The sequence below is a fragment of the Crocodylus porosus genome, unplaced genomic scaffold, assembly GCF_001723895.1.
Source record: "Crocodylus porosus isolate Cpor-Errol unplaced genomic scaffold, CroPor_comp1, whole genome shotgun sequence".
NCBI classification, from domain to species: domain Eukaryota; kingdom Metazoa; phylum Chordata; order Crocodylia; family Crocodylidae; genus Crocodylus; species Crocodylus porosus.
The window spans coordinates 25,371,837-25,376,653 of NW_017728918.1; the positions used below are offsets into that span (position 1 = coordinate 25,371,837).

The window sequence follows — 4,817 nt, forward strand, 5'->3', positions numbered from 1 at the left end:
TGCAAAAGCCGACAGATCACTTAGAAATGACAGAGCAAGAGAGAGGCTGTGTATATTAGTCAAACATAGGATGACTATTAGGCTTCAGTGTGATGCAACTGTTAAAGCAAATGCAATTCCAGATTTAACCAGCCAAGATATTTCTAGTACATATAAGGAAATATTCCGTGTCATTGTATGAGACGCTGGTCAGACCTCATACGGAGTAATGAGTGCTGTTCTAGTCATCCATGTTCAAAAAAGAGGAATTTAAACTGGAACATATGCAAAAACGGGCTCCTAAACTAATTGAGGGAATGTGGAGCCTATCTCATGAGTGGAGAGTAAAAGAGCATGGCTCATTTAGCCTAGTAAAGTAGAGAGTGATTTGATCCCTAAAGGAGAGAACTCTGGAGAAGGGATATAGTTTCTTTCTATAAATACATCAGAAGAAGCTCTATGGAGGGAGAATTGGTATTTAAGCCAAAAGACAATGTTGGCAAAGGAACAAATAGTTATAACTGGGCATGAGTTAGTTTAGGCTGGAAGTCAGAGGATGGTTTCTAATCACCTGAATGGCAAAGTTCTGGAATAAGATTTTCATGGGATAAATAAGAGCAAGGAGCCTAACTGGTAGTAAATGGGAGATTGATACATTTTTTAAAGGGCTGATCAACTTGATTTGATGTGTAGCCTGTGATAGCCAGGGTCTAATCTTGATGAACCAGGTGGTGGCATTGCATCCCAGCCCCCTCCCTCCTGCCCCCCATCATTCTTGATGGGCAATTGGCTAGTTATAATAATAAATAACTATTAGGTCAACACAGCCGTGTCCAGAGTGTTGTTGCTGAACTCACAACATATCATCTGGCGACGAGGATGGGATCCTTTGCTGAAAAGTCACCCCTAGATTGTGGGACGACGTTTTGAGACCAGGATGTGTTTTGTGATCAGAGGGAAGTTTTTTTCTTCATCTTCTTTTCTCTCTACTATGGCAGATGTTAGTTAGAACGGTTACTTTGGGGCATATAGAAGAATTTGATGTGAGCCAGTTAGCTTCTTGGGACTCTTATGTGGAAAGGGTATCCTATTACTTGGAAGCCAACAAAGTGGAAAACCCACAACAGAAGCATGCAATCCTCCTGACAGTCTGTGGTGCTAAAACATTTGCCATTGTTTGTTCCATCACAGCACCTACCTTACCAAGCACTAAGTCTTATGCTGAACTAATTGCTCTGCTAAAGGCACATTTTTGCCCAAGGCCATCTGTTACCCTACAGAGATTTCACTTTTTTTAAAGGGACCAAAAGGCCAACGAAGGCATAGAAGATTACCCGGCTGAGCTCCATCGCCTTGCAAAATTTTGAGAGTTTGGTGATCTCCTAGATGGCCTGCTTCGCAACCTTCTTACCTTTGGGGTTCAAGATGAAACAGTCTAATGTTGCCTGCTCTGTGAACCAAATTTGATCTTGGCTACTGCACAAGAAAAAGCCTTGGCAGCTGAAGCAGCATCCCATAACCTGAGAGAAATTTGCCAGGCATTCTCCAGCAATGTCCACTTACTCCAAAAAGATCAAGAATCAGATCATCACCAGAAAATTCAGTGGACTCTACCCTCACCAACAGCACCACGTAAGTCAATTAATCTACCAACATGTTTGAGTTGTTGCAGTCAACATAGATGAAGGGAGTGCAGGTTTAGGAGTGCAGAGGGTCATGCCTGCAAGAAGAAGGATCACATAGAGAGGGTTTGCTGCTTGAAGGCCAGTTCCAGGAGACAAAAAGACTGTGGCAAATGTATTCACTCCCAAACCACTCACAGATTAGAGTCCTCCCCAGAATGTGAGGTACAAAAACTGTATTTGATTCAAAATGTTGTTGAAACTCAAGGTTCTGAGATGATTGCAACTATAGTAATAAATGGAAAGAAGTACAAAATGGAAGTGGACTTGGGTTCAGGAGTATCCCTCATAGATGAAAACACATTCTTCGAGTTGTTTTGGCACCCTCTCCCCAAGTTAGTGAAACCTGAGTGTCTCCTGCATGACTACAATGGACAGATTGTGGAAACTGGGTAGCTGCAGTGTAGATGTCTAGTATGGATCTGTTAGACACTGTCTACCCCTCATTGTCATGAAGGGTTCCCACAAAAGTTTTCTGGGGAGAAATTAGTTCTCACCATTGGGAATCAGTATTCAAGGCATACACAGTCTCTGCACAGAAAAGCTGGAAAGGTTTACAAAGGAGTTTCCCCAGGTATTCTCCGAGGAATTAGGAACTTAATCTGATCCACCTGTGACGTTCCAAATGGATCCTGTGATAGCCCCTATCTTTATGAAGGCTCAGAATGTACCTTTTGCACTGAAAATTGATGCAGTATTAGATCGGCTTATCATCCAAGGGGTCCTTGAGCCAATTGTACATATAAGCTGGGCCACACCAATTGTTCCTGTTTTAAAACCTAATGGCAGTGTTCACATCTGTGGGGATCACAAGTGCGCTGTTAATAAAGCACTTAAGCAGGATCCATACCCAGTGCCTGCCATTAACCAGTTATTGTCTATTCTTTCAGGAGAGAAGGTTTTTGCCAAACTTGACTTCACTCAAGTCTTTCAGCAACTGATAGTGGATGACAAGGCTGCTGAGGCCCAAACAATAATTACACACCAGGGAGCACTCCGTGTCAAGTGCCTCTTGTTTGGAATTTCTGTGGCACCAGGAATTTTCCAGCAGTTTGTGGAGAAAATGCTAGCAGGAATTCCTAGGGTTGTTCTGTACTTTGATGATGTGTTGATCATGGAGCCGTCTAGAGAGAAACTCACTGAGAGACTCAGAGAAGTTTTACAGAGATTCAATAAAGCAGGTATCAGAGTAAAAAGAGAGAAATGTCAACTGGGAATTTCCAGTATCAACTTTCTGGGATATCAAATTGATGCTTCTGGCATTCACCTAGTTGAAGACAAGGTAAAGGCAATACATAATGCTCCTATACCAAAATGCAGACAGGATTCTCAAGCACTCTTAGGATGTCTCAACTTTTTTATCACATCTTCTTGAAAAAAAAAGGCACCATAGCAGAGCCCCTTCATCGCTTACTGGATAAAGGAGCTCAGTGGAAGTGGATTCGCCAGCACAATGAAGCCTTCCAGGCCATCAAGAAGTTGCTGACCTCAGACTCTGTCCTTTTTTACTAGGATGAACAGAAGACACTTGTCCCAGCTGCCTGCGGAGGGTTTGGGATTGAGAGTGTGGCCGGGGGTAGAGAGGTAAGAAAGATTTTTTGACTTAACAAAAATACAACTACGCGTAGTAACGAGACAAATGATGACAGATGAAAGCAATTTGCATCGGCAACTTATTGGCAGTTTCTCTGATGCCTGATACACAGCAAGTTCCTCTTTCTACAAAGTTTAGTGAAGTCAGGTGTCCCCGAGCAAGGGTGTCTGAGGGGTACCGGGAAGGACCCTGCAATGCAGTTTTTGGGCTCCTCAAGGTCCACGGGCCCACTGATCCAGGCAACAGCTAACTAATCCTTTTCACAGAGCTGCATCTTTCTCCTGAATGGTTTCCAAATATTCCAGCTAATTTATAGCTTCTGAAGGACACTGATAACATATGACCACTCAGATTCCTTTTATTTTAACTGTCCTTAGACTGACCAATAGCAGTACAAGCCTTGCATTCCTTTAATAAAGTAATTTTAACTGCGCCACAGGGCCTTACTACTTCTAGGCTTTACTAAATTTACTGGGCCTTACTTTATACAAGGCCTCACTACATCTTAAACTTTAGTTAGGCATTTAGCAACAACACATGGCTTAATAATTAAACAAATACAGAAAAACACTTGGTCTAATCTCATAGAGCCTTCAGCAGGCACCTTTATCACACAGACATACCTTTCAGCTGTCACCGTCACTGTCCATTACTTGTGATGCCTCGCCATTTGGTGTTGGTACTGTCCTCAGTCGCATGTTGCCTGATGGCGCAGATGCACCCATTGCTTTTTACTTAAGAACAGTGACTTCAACACAGAGGAACTATGCACAGATTGATAAAGAAGCATTGGCGATTATTGTAGGAGTTTAAAAAATTCACAATTATGTTGATGGTTGCAAATTCAAAATCCGAATGGACCACAAACCCCTTCTTGGAATTTTTACTACGGACAAACCAACTCTTCCTATTTTATCCCCCCCGTATGCAACACTGGAGCATCATGCTAAATGTACACGACTATACACTCATGTACAAACCTGGGAAAATGATTGCAAATGCTGATGCATTGAGCAGCCTACCACTACAAATACCTGACTGTGGTACTCCTCCACCAGCAGAAGTCCTCATGCTGGAATCCATGCCAAGAGCCCCCCTTTAGGCTGATCAGATAGCAAGGATGATTGCAAAAGACCCTATCCTTGCCTGTATCCTCAACTGGGTGTGGAGGGGCTGGCCTGCAGACAGATTGGCTGAGGAATTCAGGCCATTTTCATCACATCAGCATGAGGGTTGCCTCTTGTGGGGAAATTGTGTCATAATTCCAGAAGCAGGACACCAAATCATACTGACAACACTGCATGCAACACACCCAGGCATTGTGAGGACGAAAGCACTAGCTAGAAGTTATATATGGTGGCCAAGTATGGACAATGACATAAAAGGGTTGTGAGGGAGTGCAGCATTTGTCAAGCGACCCATCATAATCCACTGAAGGCACCAGGATTCCCTTGGGAAATGAGACAGGAACCCTGGTCACACATCCACATTGATTTTGCTGGCCCTTTTCAAGGTAAGAACTTCTTAATTGTTGACTCATACTCAAAATAGCTTGAAATGAT

At 43.0% G+C, this 4,817-nt stretch overlaps 1 pseudogene; it reads left to right on the forward strand.

The window, feature by feature from the left end:
* The first annotated feature begins 1,711 nt into the window (after window positions 1-1,711).
* On the forward strand, window positions 1,712-4,648 carry LOC109312089 (annotated as a pseudogene).
* Window positions 4,649-4,817: the final 169 nt, after the last annotated feature.